Below are 19,594 nucleotides of genomic sequence, written 5' to 3'. Positions count from 1 at the left end.
CGCCCTTCGCTGCAAGAGTGTCTCTGGGCTTGTTAGGACAGGCCGTCCAATGTTTAATTTCAGCTATGTGCATTACAAGCAGTGTTGGGCAAGTATGTCTTCAGGCCATCCAACTCATGAAATCTGGGAAGATTGGACAATGTACACTCAAGTTATAACAACTTCCTATTTAATTACACATTGTCATGGCAATGGCGATTAATGAAAACTCCCAAGTGTCTCAATATAGTATCTTCAAGGTCAGAAGATACTACCTACCAAATTTGAGATGGGTCTGGTAAACCTGCTGGAATGATAAGACATGTAGACAAGTCATCAAGCACAAGATTCTGACTACAAATGAGCTGCCTGTGCGAAGTAGAGCTTACAGGGTGTCACCACAGAAGCAAAGGGTTATAGAGGAACAACTTAAGAAAATGCTCAACGATGGCGTCATAGAGCCCTTCTCTTCTGCCTGGGCCTCCCCAATGGTCTTGACCCCGAGGAAAGATGGGACTCCCCGTTTCTGTGTCGACTACAGGGGAGTTAATGCTAAAACAAATCATGATGCTTATCCAATGCCACTAGTGCATGAAATCCTGGAGTCCATGCAAGGAGCCCAGTATTTCAGCTCTCTGGATCTCCAGAGTGGGTACTGGCAGGTGGCGATGGATGAGGATAGCATCCAGAAGACCGCCATGATTACCCACTTAGGCTTGTTCCAGTTCAAGGTCATGCCGTTTGGCTTAAGGAATGCTAGTGCCACTTTCCAGTGGTTGATGGAACATGTCTTGGGGGATCTAAAGGGCAGAATCTGCTTTGTCTATATTGATGACACCATTATCTTCTCCAGAACTCAAGAGCAACATTGGTGTTCCAGAAACGGCACCAGGCCCATCTAACACTGAATGTAAAAAAAATGCCATCTCCTACAGACTCAACTCATCTTTCTCGACCATGTAGTTTCAGGGAAGGGAGTGGAAGTGGACCCCACAAAAGGTTGATGCCATCACGGTTCCCAAAGAGTTAAAAGGTCTCCAGAGTTTTCTAGGGTTGGTGGGGTTAGTATCACAAGTTCCTTCCTAAGTTAGCAGATATTGTGGCTCCTCTCAATAACCTAAAAAAAGGGGGTGTTATGGGAATGGTCTGCTCAGTGTAAGGCTGCATTTGAACATTTAAAGCACTTATTGCAGTCACCACCAGTGCTGGCTCAGCCAAGGCCACACCTTGGCTTTCAGGTATACTGTGACTCCAGTGGTGTGGGACCAGGGGCTGTTCTGATGCAGACGATTGAAGGTGAAGAAAGAGCTATTGCCTTTGCTGCTAGAGCTCTCCATGGTGCTGAACTGAGGTATCTGAATCAGAATTCCTTTATTTGTCCCGCAAATGGGGAAATTCCTTAGTCACAGCAGCCAAAGGACAGTATCACACTTAAACAATAATACAAAGTAAAAAATAAACAATATAATAAGAGATAAGAAGTAGAATTAACTCGTATATACATAGTATTTACAATATGAACTTGGTATTTACAATATGACATAGTATTTATAATATGAGCAGTGTAAGTATAAACAGTTTGGTATGTTATTTACAAACAATAAATAATAAATATGGGTATTAAAAATTGTCCAATTAGTGCAAACCAGAAAGTGTGTGGATATGTGTAGAGTTTTGTATTGCACAGTGCACATGTGAGGTCTACTGGGAGCAGTGCTGGTTGTACAGTCTAACAGCAGCAGGAAGGAAGGACCTGCGATACCTCTCCTTCACACACTTGGGGTGTATCAACCTGTCGCTGAAGGAGCTGACCAGTGCGGTGATAGTGACCTGCAGGGGGTGGGACTCCTTCACCAGCAGCGATGACAGCTTGTCCATCATCCTGCTCTCTCCCACCACCTGCACTGGGTCAAGAGGGCATCCCAGGATGGAGCTGGCCTTCTTGATAAGTTTGTCAAGTCTCTTCCTATCTGCTGCCGAGATGCTGCTGCTCTAGCAGACTACTCTATAGAAAATTGCTGATGCCACCACAGAGTCATAGAAAGTTGTCAGGAGTGCCCCCTGCACCCCAAAGGACCTGAGCTTCCTCAGCAGATGGAGTCTGCTCTGACCTTTCTTGTATGTTGCTGCAGTGTGATCAGTCCAGTCCAGTTTATTGTTCAGGTGAACTCCCAGGTACTTGTAAGACATCACCATCTCAATGTCCGTTCCCAGGATGTTCACCTGTGTGTAGGGTTGTTTGCGCCTGCGGAAATCCACCACCAGCTCTTTGGTCTTCCCGGCGTTGAGCTGGAGGTGGTTCCACTGGCACCAGTCCACAAAGTCCTGAATAAGTCCTCTGTAGGCTCTGTCGTCCCCGTCCCTGATGAGGCCAACAATAGCAGAGTCGTCAGAGAACTTTTGTAGATGGCTGTGAGGTGTTTGGTGGGAGAAATCAGCAGTGTACAGGGTGAACAGGAAAGGGGCCAGGACTGTTCCCTGTGGGGCCCCCGTACTGCAGACGACTGTGTCCGACACACAGTCCCGAGTCCTCACATACTGTGGCCGGTTGGTGAGGTAATCGAGGATCCAGGTCGTGAGGTGTTGGTCCACCCCCGTGAGCTCCAGCTTGTCCCCGGAAAGTGCAGGCTGTATGGTGTTGAAAGCACTGGAGAAATCAAAGAACATGATCCTCACAGTGCTTCCAGGTTTCTCCAGGTGAGACAGTGATCTGTCAAGGAGGAAGATGATGGCGTCATCCACTCCGATGCCAGGCTGGTAGGCAAACTGAAGTGGGTCCATAAAAGGACCCACCAGAGGGCGGAGATGGACGAGGACCAGCCGCCCCAGGGTCTTCATCAGGTGTGACGTGAGAGCAACTGGTCGGTAGTTGTTGAAGTCCTTTGGGTGAGGGATCTTTGGTACTGGTACCACGCAGGAGGTTTTCCACAGCAGTGGCACTTTTCCCAGCTTCAGGCTCATGTTGAAGATGTACTCCACAATCCTTCACAGCTTCAGACTCTTCAGTCCATGTCTTAACTGTGCGGGTCTCCACTGGTTGCCTGTTTACGAGGGGCTTGTACACAGGCAGGAGATGAACCAGGTTGTGGTCAGATCTTCCCAGGGGAGGGAGGGGGGATGAGTTGTATGCCTCCTTGCTGTTGGCATAAAATAAGTCCAGTGTTTTATTGTCTCTGGTGTGGCAGGTGACATATTGTGTGAATGTGGGCAGCGTGGAGGACAGAGAGGCATGATTGAAATCCCCAGAGATGAGGAAGAGGGCCTGTGGGTGCTGTGTCTGCAGTGAGCTTGTGACTGAGTGGAGAAGGTCACAAGCTGCATCAGCGTTAGCAGAGGGGGGGATATACACAGCGAGTACGATCACGTGTGTAAACTCCCTCGGGAGGTAGTACGGCCTCATGCTAACTGCTAAAAGTTCAATGTCCTTACTGCAGACCTGTTCTTTAACAGTGATGTGCCCAGAGTTACACCATCTGTCATTAACAAACACAGCCAGCCCTCCTCCTTTCCTCTTACCGCTCTCTGCCGTCCTGTCTGCCCGCCGCATTTGAAATCCGTCCAGGTTAGCGTCCGTATCCGGGGTCAGCGCCGTTAGCCACGTCTCAGTAAACACCATGATGCTGCTCTCACGGTAGTCCCTCTGATGCCGGGTCAGCGCCGTTAGCTCGTCCATCTTGTTGGGGAGAGATCTCACATTCCCCATGATGACAGACGGGAGGACGGGTCTGTAGCATCTCCTCCTGCTACGGCGGGCCACTCGAGCGGTGGCACCACGGCACTACTGAGGGCCAACAGCTGATCCCTACTGTAAACAATAGGGCCGCGTACAGGTTCCCCGGACACGGCGGAAAACAGCGAAAAAAGCAGAATTAAGACCAGAGCGATAAAAACATCTCTGGTCTCCATACTGCCCGGAGAAAGAGCTCCAAAAAGAAGTAAATTAAAAAAGTTAAAAAGTACTAAAAGTTATATAAAAAGAAGAAAAAGCTCAAAGGTGAGCGAGAGCTGCTGTAACAGGCTGCCACTCACGCGGCGCCATCTTGCATCTTAATTCCACCTATTCCACCTCAGCGAAGGAATGCCTGGCGGTGGTGTGGGCCGTCAAAAAGTGGCACCATTACCTTGAAGGGGAAGCATTTGATCTGTTTAAAGACCATAGTGCTCTGGCCTGGGCATTCAACTGCCCTAAGGCATCATCCCGCCTCACCAGATGGACACTGCGGCTCTTAGACTCCTACTATACATGTGAAGTTTGCGGAAGATTCGACCATGTGCTCAAATTAAAAACAACATCCTGTTTCATGGCTAAACATCAAAATTCACTGCGCCACCACAGCTACACCATAAAAAGTTTGACCAAGGTTTACTTAAAAACTATGGCAACAAAGTGACAATTAATATAACTGAATAGCTTTTAATAACTACAAATTTAAGCAAGAACTATTCAATCATTTAACTACATTTAAACAAAAAAAATGTTCATTGAAATAAAAGCAACAGTTAAAATGTTTTGGATTTACTAATAATATACTAAATCATAGTTTAGTAAATAGTAAATCCAAATCAATTTAACAAGGAAAGGTAATTTAGAATTACTTGGTGTCCGAGCAAAGGTAATTTAGATTGACTGAACATCTCATATCACATGATACAGAGGGAATTTCAATTCAATTTCAATTTGAATGCTGCAGCTAGAGTCTTAACACGTACAAGAAAATGTGATCATATTGTAAGGGTCGCCCAAGTGTGGTAATTGTGGTGGCTAACATGTTTTTTGTTTAGTTTTCCTGGCATAATTGTGAGTGCCATAAAGGGTTAAATCTTATCAGGAACCTATGATAAGTACACAGGTCATTAATATGGACTGGTATTATTATTTTTTACTCTAATTATTTTAACCAAATGTGATAAATGGGGGAGAGGGGAAAGTTCGCAGGAGGAGAGGACGTGCATCTCACAGACCGATGCTTTTATCTAAGTATGGATACATGTTCCTCAGGAACCCATGAAAGTGGATGTGGGTTTCCCCAAGGGTCAATTTTAGGTCCACTTCTTTTTAATCTTTACATGCTTCCTCTTGGGGACGTCATCAGGAGACACACCAGAGAGAGAAACTTTTACCAAAACTACAATATCTTAAACCAACACAATCAGTAAAAAAATCTGGGCGTGATTTTTGATTCTGAGCTGAATTTTATTCCACATATCAAAAAAATTACGAAACTAGGTTTTTATCATCTTAAGAACATAGCCAGAGTCCGCCCGTTTCTCTCCCAGGCCAGTACAGAGGTGCTAAGGCATGCTTTTATTTCCTGTCGCTTAGATTACTGTAATGCCCTGCTCTCTTTACTGGTCTTTAAATGTCTTGACGGCCTTGCGCCCTCCTACTGATCTGACCTGCTTTTACCATATCAACCCTCGCGGACCCTGAGGTCCTCCGGCACCGGCCTTTTAATCATACCAAAACCCAGAACTAAAACCCATGGTGAGGCGGCATTTAGCCACTATGGCCCCCACCTGTGGAACAGCCTGCCGGAGAGCCTCAGGACTGCAGTGACTGTTGATATTTTTAAGGGAAGGTTAAAGACATACCTTTTCAATCAGGCTTTTAACTAATATTTTAAATTCTTCTTACGTTCTTATGTGGTTCTATCTTATTTTATGTTGTTGCTTCTATCTTGTTTTTTAAGACGATATTAACCTTAAATAATTGTATTTGTTTTATTTATCATTGTACTATTTTATTTATTATCTTACATATTTTTATCCTTTTAACTGTTCAGTCCATTTACTTATCTTTTGTCAGGGGTTTTAACCTATCTTATGTTTTTAGTTTTTAGGTTTAACTCCAGTGTTTCGTCAGGGGGGTCCTCCACACTGGGAGCTGTGTCTGGGCTGCTGCTGGGGGTGCTGTCCTTGGGTCCCTTCGGCCCGGCCGGCTGTTGTCTGTCGGGTCGGGGGGCCTGGGCACTGGTGCCCCCTGTGGCACAGCCTGCGACTCCTCCCAGTGTGGACGGCCCCAAAGGTGGTGCTTCCTCAATCCTCAGTGCCATGCCATGTCTCCCTATTGTCAGTAGTGAGAGTGTGCAGGTGTGTGTTTGTGTGTTTGTGTGTGTGTGTGTGTGTGTGTGTGTATGTGTATGTGTATGTGTGTGCGTGTGTGTGTGTGTGTGTGTGTGTGTGTGTGTGTGTGTGTGTGTGTGTGTGTAGTATGGAGGGTGGGAGGGAGGGGCTTTCTTTGTAATTGTTTTGTCTTTCATGTGTAAAGCACTTTGTGTTGCATGTCCTTGCATGAAAAGTGCTCTATAAATAAAGTTTTGATTTGATTTGATTTGATTAGAAATGGCAAAGCTAAAACATCAAGATTAGTGGTGGGCCTGCTACATGTTTTATTTGTAACAGTAAATACAGCTTTTCAAGGACCTTGAAATTATTTTCAATTTATTGTAACACCGCATCTTGAGTTGCATTTTATGCAGTGACAAATATCCCTGAAAACAACCAGAAATAGCCTGTTACATCAGAATTGTGCCATTTACAGTCATTTCATATTTACCAATTCTACATTTTGGGGGGTTAGCAAAATGCCACAAAAATGTATTAAGTTAATTACAATTAAATATATAAAGTTAATCTAACTTAATCAAATTGTATTAGAGTAACATAATGATTGTGAATTGAGCCAGATAAAAACAATTACTTCTGATCAACAAGAGCTATTTCAGTTTGCATAATTAAATCAGTCACGTTATATGAACTTAAAAAATATATTTTCATCCTACATATTTTACATTTGCCCTTTCAACATACATCTTATATGTACAAATAAAATAATACATTTAAGTTCAATTAATAAAAACATTATACTTTCATCTAATCAAGTCTTTTTTAATTAGTTTAACATAATTCTAGTTTGTCAACAGGTTCCACACAAATTAATTTGGTACACCCAACATATTTTTGTTAATGCCTTTATTCACCAATGCATTTAACATTAGCATTTTGGTGCACTTGGTCCAAAAAACAACATTATAATGACATTTTTGGCAGTGTAACGCATATAATTATAACTGCAACTATTATACGTACAATTAGTTGACTGACAGAATATCTCTTGTCCCAGTTTTTTAAAGGGATAGTTCAGGTTTCTTGAAGCAGGGTTGAATGATGTACTCATGCATTGTCAGTGTATTATCTGCAATAGACTGCAGTCAGTGCACTCCCAGTTTGAAGCTCCGACATTGAAGCTACACTTTGAATTAATATTGATGGGGTCAGCAGAAAAACACACTGTAGCCACGTCAAATAAGGCCCACCTTAAAAAATCTATATCATTGTAAGTGTTCGCTAAATTTTGAGTATTTACAGCTTTTTACCATGTCGTCAGACAGCCCTTTCCTTTGGCACTATATTCTCTCAACCCATATCCCTACACATAGGCGCAACAGAGCAGCCACTGTGCTGCGCCGCTGCAGATCAGCTGTTTGGGTCAGACTTTTAGCAGTTTATGGAAGCAACAACTAAAAAATAAAAATTTGTGATGATGAGAGCGATGACAAAATGCCGTTTATGATGGAGCGCGCTGACCCCAGTCTATTGCGGGTATACACTAACTATGTACAAGTATTTCATACAACCCCTCTTCAAAAACCCAAACTATACCTTTAAATGTAAATATTTTCTGGTTTATTTAGTCCTCTGACAGTAAACTGTCTATCTTTGGGTTGTGACAAAATAAAACATAAGGTTTTACACCTTGGTGTATCAAGTCAAAAATGCCAATCACAGATTCCCAAAGTGACAACCAATAGAAAAAAAAATGGACAGATTCATCACTAATGAAAATAACCATTTGTTGCATCCATCCAAATAAACTCAGTTGGCAAAATTATGGTACACGACAGTCCATGAACGTCTGTAAACTGCCTTTATGCAGCATAACACATACAGCACAACATAGAACAAAAAACATCCCTTTGACTATATTTTGGTCTAACATGACAGGCTTGGTGTTTTCAAAAAAAAATTCAAACAGCATACTGGTCTAAAAATCTAACAACACACTTGCTGCTGTCAACATTGGCCTTTCAATTCACTTCTCAATTCTTGTAGCTTGGAACTTAGTTTTAACACAAAACTACTTTTCACTTTATTCAGTTTTGGTCCAAAATAGAATTGTGCCTATTCCGCATAACATTCAGTATGTAAATCAGTGATTGGCTCATTCAAACAGTTTGTTTTTGAGCATCTGTACCTTTGTTGAGAGTCTTGAAGCATCCAGTTGAAGAAAGATCTTCTAAAGCACTTCAAAGAAGGCTTTCAGTTCTTGAGGATAACTGAGGTTCAGTGCATATATTACACCCATCAAGAGTGCACATGCAGTGGCAATGTCTCCCAAGTCATGTAGAACTTCAACACCCTCGATCACGATTCCCACATCAGCTGGAGGAGTAGTGGCATCACCTCCCTCAACAGTGATGCTGTAGATGCCATGGAGAATTTGTTCAACCTCCCCTTGAGTAGTAGGATCGGAATCCTATACATGGGAGAGAAAGACATGACAAAAAAAACCTATGAAATCACAAACAGATTTTGAAGAATTGAATAGCATTATTTAATGGACTCAGTTGGTACTTTATTTGGAACAGCACTGCTTTTACTTTTACTAAGCTTAGACATTTTGTTTGTGTTGACATTGTGTTAACAAGTATTCCTAATATGTTTACATGATCTAAGTTGAGTGAGTAGCAGTACTGAGCTGGAGAGCAGAGAAACAGCTCCATGAGTGAGGAGCAGAAATTCTCACTGCACAACTCCACTTACATACTCTGGTAGACTCTGGTAGACACAATATTAGGAACACTTCTCAATAAAACTGCACTACCGCCACCCACTACAACCTCAGTTATAAGCAAAGTAGAATTATCTTTCTGACAATGTCAGAAAAAATTTAAAATGTATAAGCTTCATAAAAGTAATTGTATTGGCTTACATTAGACTGCACAGGTGTCCCTAATGAAATGCATGGTTAAGGTATATATTAGATTTCAAAATAAGTTTAAACAAACTAATTCCATGCAATTATAATGAGGTAACAACATTAGTTATTCAATAATTGGTTGAATAGAGGTGAAAACAAAACAATTAATATTACTAACCAGGTATTCCTTGAAGAGGATGTCTGGGTCTTCATTCAGAAAGACACAAAGTGCCTTCAGGACGCACTCCCTCTTTCTTTTGACAGTTTCATTCTATAAAAAAAAAAGAAAAAGAAACTTTAGGACTGCACATACACACCTACTACACCTCACATTTCTAAAAGCATTTGAAACGGATGGCATCTCAAGTGTGGAGATAGACATGTACACAATGACAAATTAATCACAAATTGGCATAATGGGGTGTGCAGGTCAGGAAGGCTGCAGCGTGTGATTAAAACCACCCAGAACATCATCAGTACCTACAGTGCATCCGGAAAGTATTCACAGCGCTGCACTTTTTCCACATTTTGTTATGTTACAGCCTTATTCCAAAATGGATTAAATGAATTATTTTCCTTAAAATTCTTTAAAAAATACCCCATAATGACAACGTGAAAGAAGTTTGTTTGAAATCTTTGCAAATTTATTAAAAATAAAAAATGTGAGCTCAGGTGCATCCTGTTTACACTGATCATCCTTGAGATGTTTCTACAACTTGATTCCACCTGTGGTAAATTCAGTTGATTGGACATAATTTGGAAAGGCATACACCTGTCTATATAAGGTCCCACAGTTGACAGTGCATGTCAGAGCAAAAACCAAGCCATGAAGTCCAAGGAATTGTCTGTAGACCTCTGAGACAGGATTGTATCGAGGCACAGATCTGGGGAAGGGTACAGAAACATTTCTGCAGCATTGAAGGTCCCAATGAGCACAGTGGCCTCCATCATCCATAAATGGAAGAAGTTTGGAACCACCAGGACTCTTCCTAGAGCTGGCCGCCCAGCCAAACTGAGCAATCGGGGGAGAAGGGCCTTAGTCAGGGAGGTGACCAAGAACCCGATGGTCACTCTGACAGACCTCCAGCGTCTCTCTGTGGAGAGAGGAGAATCTTACAGAAGGACAACCATCTCTGCAGCACTCCACCAATCAGGCCTGTATGTTAGAGTGGCCAGACAGAAGCCACTCCTCAGTAAAAGGCACATGACAGCCCACTTGGAGTTTGCCAAAAGGCACCTGAAGGACTCTCAGACCATGAGAAGCAAAATTCTCTGGTCTGATGAAACAAAGCTTGAACTCTTTGGCCTGAATGCCAAGCGTCATGTCTGGAGGAAACCAGGCACCGCTCATCACCTGGCCAATACCATCCCTACAGTGAAGCATGGTGGTGGCAGCATCATGCTGTGGGGATGTTTTTCAGCGGCAGGAACTGGGAGACTAGTCAGGATCGAGGGAAAGATGAATGCAGCAATGTACAGAAACATCCTTGATGAAAACCTGCTCCAGAGCGCTCTGGACCTCAGACTGGGTCGAAGGTTCATCGTCCAACAGGACAATGACCCAAAGCACACAGCCAAGATAACAAAGAAGTGGCTACAGGACAACTCTGTGAATGTCCTTGAGTGGCCCAGCCAGAGCCCAGACTTGAACCCGATTGAACATCTCTGGAGAGATCTGAAAATGGTTGTGCGCTCCCCATCCAACCTGATGGAGCTTGAGAGGTCCTGCAGAGAAGAATGGGAGAAACTGCCCAAAGATAGGTGTGCCAAGCTTGTAGCATCATACTCAAAAAGACTTGAGGCTGTAATTGGTGCCAAAGGTACTTCAACAAAGTATTGAGCAAAGGCTGTGAATACAGTGAGTACATGGTATATTTTCCTTCATTATTTTTAATAAAGTTAAAAAATTTCAGACAAACTTCTTGGGGTATTGTTTGTAGAATTCTGTGGAAAAAAAATAACTTAATCCATTTTGGAATAAGGCTGTAACATAACAAAATGTGGAAAAAGTGAAGCGCTGTGAATACTTTCAGGATGCACTGTATCTACAGAGCATCAGTGATATTGGTGAAGTAAGGTGACTGCACAGAGCCCAAAGGATACTAAAATACAACACCCATCGTTGCCACACCCTGCTGCTGTCTGGCAAAAGTGACAGTAACATTTTATTTTAACACAACATCAGCTTATGATGGCAAAACATACCTGTGTCATTGGAGCCAAAATCATTTTAATTCTCCTTCCTGCAGTGCCTCCTTTTTTGCTGAATGCTTTGATTAGGTTGTCAGTCCGCTGGTCGAGATTTAGGAAGAACTTAGGGACGAGAGGAGCAGTAGTGATTCTTTGAATTTCTGCTTCCACCTGAACCCATAAACACAACATATTACTAGTACTTACTAAAACATTCAACCTTATATTAACAGCCCATAAAGGTTTTGCTACTTTCTGCCATATTTCTGAATTCAGCACAACCCTGTAACTGCCCAAAGTACTAACTGACTCTCACAAGATTATATCAAAGCAGACTATATTTTAAAGAACTTAAACATTGTTTCCAGTGCCATGGTTACATTTAACACAAAATAATAAACATTCTCATATGCTTATAGAATTCTGCAAGAACTCTTTCACATTGTCATTTGATACAATGCTGTATTGATCATAGCCAATTTGAGAAGCGTATCATACCTCTGCCACAGTGAACAGTCCTGGCCATCTGCTTTTGAACTTGGTGATCATGGGCTTGTCTTTGACGACTTCCTGCCTCCTGTATGCAAAGGTCTTAGCCATCTTCTCTTTGACAACTTGATCATTATTTCTCTTCTTGACCTCGGATAACAATGCCAATCGTTCACCTTCCAGGCTGTCCTGGGTCTCACCAGCAGGATACAGAGGACAAAAATGTACCTCTGCCTTTCTGGTTTTTTTCACATTGTAGGCAGGGTGACATCGGTCTGCAGGTTTGTGCTTGAGTGAATTAATGCTCAGTTCTGAGCACCCCAAGTTTCTGAGCTTTGTCCTATAGTTTGCCATCTTGTACTTGAGGCTTATTTTCCATCCGTAGAAGCCACTTGTGGATCCTTGTTCTCTCAAACATGGATGTGCTTTAATTAAAGCTTCAGCAACAGATTCTACTTTCAAGTTTGTAGGATATGCCTTGAACTTAATTATTTGCTCTGCCAGACTTTCCAAGATGTCTGACTTCATTTTGTGACTAGGGTTCAGAAGAACTCCATCTGATATGAAGGCCTGGTTTGCACTTTGAAGTTGCAGTTCCACATCATATGGAAACTTTGGCATTTGGAATTTTGTGGGCCACTGTGATTGAGAAGTTTCAGGGGAGGAGAGTATTAATAGTGTCAGAAGATGACAAAGAGGTTTCCTCCCCACTCTGGTTCATGTTGCCTGGGTTAAAGTCTAGAGCATCTGACAAGGGGATGATTTTCACTGTGCTTTTGTCTTGAATATCACTTATTTGGTTAGGGTTAACAAACTCATTATCAAAGTCAGTGTCAATGTACTGAAGTCTAATGTCCCCCTCTATATCAAACTGACGTTTGATCTCATTTGCAAGATCATCCACAGACTGTGGCATGCCTGATTCTATGATCAGTTTCTCAGCATTGTTGGCGCCAAGGATAATCCGCAGTTTTACTGGTGCAGCCATCATCCAAATGCTTCAGTCTGATAATGACAAAAATACAAGCATTAAACCATTAAATATGTATAAATTAAAAGCATTAAAATTGGAAAGTCAAAAACTGGCTTTAATAATATGTAACTAAACAGAGGCCATATTCACATAGGGATATTTATCTTAATATCTTAATACTAGGAGCCTTCTTAAATAGCGTTAGTTACTTTTTCACAAAGGTGCCAAGAGAAAGTCTTAGTAAAGGACTGATATATAAGATAAGTGATGATTGAGCTTCTATGGATGAAAGAACATGTCTACAGTGATTGGTTAACAGGTGACTAGTCAGAGAGGAAAAAAAGTAAGTGAGAAGATAGAATGATAGACAGAGAGGGAGCAGATAGAAGACAAAGGACAGTGAGCTAGAATGCAGGACAGACAGACTGGACAGGTTGGTTCCTTATCATACTTTAAAAAGTTAACAAAGTGTTAGGAGTACCAATGTCTAACACATAATTATAATGTAAGCATTGTCTTGTCTTAGAAAGTGTGCAGATGTACCTAATACTGTCAGATTCAACCAGTGACAGGGAGTTAGTGCATGCACAGAAACACACAGCTAAGTGGACATAGGTGACAGGTGTTAAGTTAGTATTAGGTGCTTATGCTAGTAAGATTGAAGTGCACATTCAGTAAGCTATCAAAGACAGCTGCTTACTCACATATTCAAGGCGTGATTTTGATATAAGAATATCTTTTAAATGTAACCAGACGAAGGGGCCCAACGAAGTAGTCATGTAAAGGGTACTTCTCTGCCAGTTCGTCATGCTTTATCAGGGACATTTTGCCAGTTGGACATGATTGCAGTTCAAAGGCCCGGTAGTGCTCCCTAAACCAAGCTGAGAAACTCCTGACAATGAAACTCAGTGTATCCTCAAGTACACATATCCTTATTATTTCTCCAAATTCAGGTAGCCCATCAGTAAATCCACAGATGACTATCATTCCCTTCCTGTAGTTGATCCCCTTACAATCTGCATTTTTAGCCATGTTTACTTCTGCCATGTTTGGGTACATCTGCTGGAGGGGCAATACCATATCATCTTTCAGCACCTCAAGAGGAACTCTTGATACATTTGACACTTCAACTCCAGGTTTCTGTGGATGTGATGAGTGTAAATGATAGGCAATCATCAGCTGGTGCTTCCTTGACAGTGATAGAGCAATATTCTTGAAGCACTTCGTATGACGAGCAACTCCCTTAAAAAAACTGTGTTTGCCTTCAAATTGCATGGTCCAGAAAGATTTCCTGTCAGCACACATGGCCTTTTCACCCCAACACACGGCTTTCCACTCTCTACTGCATGTTTGACATGTTCTTTGTGTCCATCTTTGGATCGAAGCCTAAACTCACCCGACAGAACCTGCTTGGTCTGAAAATCACTGGAATGTCCTGTACAAAATCGACAAACTCTCCCGAAAATTTCTCCACAAAGCCTGCAATCCCATGGGCACCCAGATTGTCTGCGGCTACACATTGTACAGTGCCTTTAATATTTTTTCCAATCTGTGGGACAAACACCCCATTCTCTTTCAAAACAGCCAGATCACGGAGAAGAGGTTCAAGAACTTTTCCATATCCATATTTCTTGATGTAGCTACTTTTACACATTAATGCCAAGTAGATGGATGACAAAGAGGAGTGCTGGCCTGGGGGTAAGTTATTCAAAATCCAGTACATCGCACAAAGTTTGTGCTTCTTTTTGGAAGTACCCAGAGGGTTGCACACTTCAAAGTCATCAATATAAAGGGTCACACTTATTCTAAATTCCCCTGCAGACAGGAACTGATTTTCTTTGAAAAACTCCCCATCTTGAAATGACTTGTATTCTTGGTGTGCATTTTCATTCAAGTGCGCACTACTATAGTTTTCAACTACATCATCAATGACACCATCTTTGCTGAGGAGCTGCTGCAGTGACCGCAATAATGGTACATATTGGTAGGTATGGTTGCACTCCTTATCCAAAACATAATCAACTGGTTCAACTACTTGGAACTTGTCTTTGAAGTACTGCTTCCGCTTAAAAGCAGTGTCAAGTGGGCCTTGATCTCCAATTGTTTTTATCAAAGGGTTAGAGAGGCAGACTGCAGAGGCCAACTCCTCTATTTCTGTCGCATTAAGACCAAGATTATGTACAAAAATCTGACACAATGCCATTTAATGTAGTCATGGACGCAGAACTCATCAGGAAGTGCAAGTCCTGTAAAAGTTCATCGACTGCACTGCTAGGAACATGGAGTATGTTTTCCATCTTAAGCAACACTGTTGCAAATTTCTAGCATCTTCTCAACATTTTCTGAGATAGCTGTCTGAAAACTTGACTGCACTTCTAGCTCGTCTTCATCTAATACTTCACTGTCTCCATGTTCACCTGAAAGACTTGGTGTGTCAAAACTAGCTCTCAGTGAAACTATTACAGGTTTAAAGTCACTGTAAGAATAACCAAGGTGCTTTCTATTTTTATGCGATTTAAATGTCCCATTGATGTTTGTGCTAAATGAACAACCCTTGAAGAAGCAGGGGAATGTTTCATTGGCTTTGAGATGCAAATTTATATGTGCAAAATACTCTTTTTCAGAGGAAACTTCAGGGAATCCACAAACATGACAGTTGAATGTGGCCAATGACGATGTTTGCTGTGATGTCTCTCGGTTATGGACTCGACACAAATGTGACCTGAGCGCATTCCATGACTTAAAGGTGACATATTATGCTCATTTCTGCTTGTTAACATGGTTCCTTGATGTCTAAATGGAATGATAGTAACATGCTTTGGTGGAAAAAAACGAAGGATTGAGCACAGCAGGGTTGTTTACACACCAGTTTCCCAGCCCTGCTCTAAGCGGCCGGTTTGAGTACCTTTCCCTTTAATGCTAATGAGCTACTGCGTGCGCCGCCCACCTCTTCCTGCCGAGCGGAAGACGTGAGGACAGCACCGCATGACCATGGCAACGAGCTATACACATTTGCGAAGCAACTTTTCTGTGTCCATGCCTGCATATAACTGATAGTAGCACAGCAGACATGTAGCAGGTAACCCCTGTGTCCGGCTCCAAGACAAAGTAGCGATTGCTTTACTGCAGATAACGTTTTGGTACTCTTAGGTCTGGTCTCTCATGCCAGCAGCTAATGTTACACACGTATTACATGTATACCAACACGCAGGAAGTCGTTCGACTGCCAAGTTACTCCTGGGCGTCTAACACACTGTCCTTTAGCACAACATGCTAATGAATTAACGTAGCTCACCATCCGCGAACAATTGAGACGATTTCATACAATCTCCTCTGCTTGTTCACGGCGGAAGCGGAACAGCAGCTCACCGACCGCTAACAACTAAGACCATTTCATACAATCTCCTCTGCTTGTTCACGGCGGAACAGCAGCTCACCGTCCGCGAACAACTGAGACATTTCACACCGTCTCCTCCCCATGTTCGCGGCCGAGCAGTGATTCACTGCCAGTTAGAAGCGATAAAATGTCAATATCCTAATTCATTTTCTCAATTCACTGTCATGTTTTAAAAGAGTGCTGATATGACAAATTAACGTTTGGTAACATTAACATAATCGTGAATACTACGGCCAGTAAGCCCAACGTTGATAACTTCACATGTAATGTTAGTTCAGCCTCATATTTACATCGACGGTTAGCGTTAGCTCATGTGCTAAACGGCCAAAGTAACACAAACTACACTGTTTTTTAAATACTTACAGTTCCATCATTGACAGTGGATATGGAGCCATCTTTTAAGGGACAATCTTGTTGCCAGTCCTGACCCTGGTTGCTGAAGCAGTCCGGCGTGAAGTGACTGGCACAGACCATAACGCTTTTGCTCAATGAAGCTGGGATGTTTCCCTGATAAATAAAATGTAGCCACTTCGCTCTGATATCCTCTTTGGTAGGGAGGCGATGTAGCGAAACAGGAGGATCCATGCATCCGAATACAGAGCAGCAGTGCTTGGCTTTCGGGTTGTACATGGTAGCGGTCAGGGTGTAGTGTACAAGTGAAGCGAGAACGAGAAAATGGCGGATCCTCGTTCAGGTAGCTGGCGTAGTGTGGGAGGAGATAGTCAGGGTGAGGGCGGGAGTATTCAAATCACCCGGACTGTTACGTAACCGTCCGGGTGAAATCCAAAAGGCTTGTTTAGAGACTCAATTCCTGACTCCGGCAGGTACAAAATATTGTCGAAACTTATGCTTAAGGGGTGGGGAGGCACTCCGGATACGCAAATATACATACTAAACCAAGGAAAAAGTGAGTTTTGCATAATATGTCCCCTTTAAAGTCCCTCATCACCGAGCCTCGGTGTTAGTTTCAGCATCAGGTGAAATCCAAACAGCAGGGTGTTCATGCATTGCAGGTAAAGGCAGATCTTGCAGCCATGCTGCTGCCATCCTTTTGAAGGTAAATGTTGATTGGTCTGGTAGTTTTAACCCTCTGGGACCCCTAAAAAAAAAATAAAAAAAATTCTGTCTTTGCAGCCATCCAGCTCTCTGTCCACACTCTCCATGATGGAAACGATTACCACACACAAAACCCTCATTTAAATACTGCGGTTTGCGCATGCTGTCATTTAGCGGATTACTCTTAGTAGATCACCTGTTTTTCGTGCGCTAACCAAACACGCAAACTTTTACCAGCACGCAATTTAGCGCACCTTATCTGGGATCTTAGTAGATCAGGCCCTTAGTGGATAGGCCTGGATAATAGATAAATGACATCATCTGATGATCAACAATAAAAATGATCAATTTTACCTCTTTCCAACCAGGGGGGGCACCGACATTGCAGAATGCACGATTATATCCTGTTATGGCTTTGCAATGGAAAAATGCGGTTAATGGCAGTCTATGGGACAAAAACGTCCACTTAGACTACATTAAGGTGAAAAATTTTAATCTGATACTAAACAAAAACTAATAATGCATCAAAATATATATATATTTTTTTTACTAATCTTTGACATATGCAAGGCTGTGATAACACGTAAAAAATCTCCAGTCTCAGTTATTATATTGAAAATCCGTCATTTTGTATCAAATTAGTTACACCCTTTATGAAATTGTCATTTAAAATATTGAAATCCTAAAATATATATATAGCCTATATATTTAGTAGTTTTGATAAGGACTGAGGTTGATTGAAAATTCGTCTGGTTATTAGTACAACCGCGAACAGCACAACATGTTCCCGAGCTGCGCAAGGACATTTTTAAATGCCACCGGAGCTGATCATCGTTTAGAAAAGAAAACAGTAAACTTTCAAATAAACTGCTACGGGAAACGAAAACTGCAAGCAAACAATGGCTCACTGCTACTTCCAGTGAGAACCGGAAGTTGCACCCATAATCGTTTCTACAGCAACGACCCCAGGAATAAGGTGGATAGGGATTGTCAGGTGCATTCTGTGTTTCCCACATTCTACTGTGGTCAGCTGACAGTTCAGATCATGAATTGAAATGCAAAGTCTATTTTCCTTTAAAAAATGTCTGTATATGTTTGTTCTATATGTTGTATTTGTGAAAATCAATACAAAGATAATTGGAAAAAAAAATTTCTTACTAATATGCAATAGTCTCAAGCAGGCTAACACGTGACTGCTAGGACCAGTACTTGAAGCATTTTCCTGGTGCAGCTAATGAGATGATGCCATTTCTTTTTGTATCCCTACTAAGGAGCACGTTCATGCAGCATAAACCAACTTGATATGAAAGAAGGACACATGCATATATGAAATGTATCCATCAAAGACACATATTACATGAATAACAGTGGTCTGATCCATGTTGCTATCAACATCAAGGGTAGCAGTGCATGTGTGAACACTGCTATATGGATTAGATCCACAGTACGTGTAAACGTTGGCCTGCGTGTAAACGGTGACGTTACATGTAAATATGTCTCATATGGCAGTAGCCTGCAATTTTACCTAACCCTTCAGAACACTTGTTATATACTTGTTAATAAAAAGGTTGGTTAAGAAGTGAAATTGGTAACAGTAGAGTTAAATTCCAGTTTGCAGTTCTGTTATTACAGTTAGATTAGACTGAAAAGATAATGAGGTCTGTTTCAATATCATTTAGGTAACCCACATTTTTTCTGCCTTCCCTACACTTTTCTGCCACGTCTCCAATTATTTTCAGACACTCGTTTCTGCTAACATGCAATACACATAATTCTGAATGGTGTGCTCATTGGTTCAATGTAACTAAAACGTTTTGTTACATATGACAGTATGACAATATATATGTATATATTGAGAAATAACATGGCAGATGCACAGTAGTTTTAACAAGATATTTAGTGTAACCTTGGTGTATGGGGGTTATGTCACTGACCACACCATGCTCAGTTACTGCAGTGAACATGACTCCTGGTAAAATTTATTAAAAAGGATGTCAAAGCTACATTGTTTTGTTTATATATATATATATATACACAGTTTATGTATGTGTGTGTGTGTATATATATATACACACACACACACACACACACACACACACACACACACACACACACATACATAAACTGTCTGTCTATGTCTCTACTTACATATGGAGGTTTCAGTAGTAGTCAAAAGTCTCAACAGGTACATGAAACAATAGCCCTTTTCACACAGAGACTTTGGTTGTACACACTGAACCAACCAGCGCCGCCTTAAAACCGCTCCAGTGTGTCATTTCATATAGCGTGCTGGCACTGTGGAACCAAAAAAGAGGCCTGACGGTACACATCATGACATTGATATCCGTGTGTTTTTTCTAGAATGTTTACCCCGGTTTCCACCTATTAATCTAAACATATATCCCCCGTGTCAGGCCTGGACTAAAATGAGGACTCAGATGCAGAGGATATCACGTACAAGCACACTTTATTGATTTCAGATCCTTCTTTGAAGAGTGACAAACAATTGGGCTATGAAAAACTCACTTAA

The sequence above is a fragment of the Pagrus major genome, chromosome 7 (assembly GCF_040436345.1).
Source record: "Pagrus major chromosome 7, Pma_NU_1.0".
Taxonomy (NCBI): Eukaryota; Metazoa; Chordata; class Actinopteri; order Spariformes; family Sparidae; genus Pagrus; species Pagrus major.
Note: the sequence above shows the minus strand (reverse complement) of the source record.